At 33.0% G+C, this 261-nt stretch overlaps 1 protein-coding gene across 1 annotated transcript in view; it reads left to right on the forward strand.

Moving 5' to 3' along the window:
* LOC119594369 overlaps positions 1-261 on the forward strand; it is a gene marked incomplete at its 3' end in the record, with an annotated part of 9749 nt that overhangs the window by 661 nt on the left and 8827 nt on the right.

The following is a 261-nucleotide window of genomic DNA, read 5'->3' on the forward strand; positions in this document are numbered from 1 at the left end:
TGTACTTACTACACAAAATGATTACTTCTCAAAGGGAAAGAAAGATAAAATCAATTAGATCATTGTTCTGTATAGTAAATAAACGGTTCCAATAATATAAAGGTAAAAGGAACTGAAAGAGAACTCTTAAAATTGTCGAAGGGTAAGCTTTAAAAAGTAAATTAAAGGAAAGTTCAGACGTGATGGAAGTATGTCCACGGAAACAGGTCGAGCATGCTTGAAATCTAATCATCAGATCCGAAATGGATACCCAAACGTTAT

This window comes from Penaeus monodon, chromosome 33 (genome assembly GCF_015228065.2).
Source record: "Penaeus monodon isolate SGIC_2016 chromosome 33, NSTDA_Pmon_1, whole genome shotgun sequence".
NCBI classification, from domain to species: Eukaryota; Metazoa; Arthropoda; class Malacostraca; order Decapoda; family Penaeidae; genus Penaeus; species Penaeus monodon.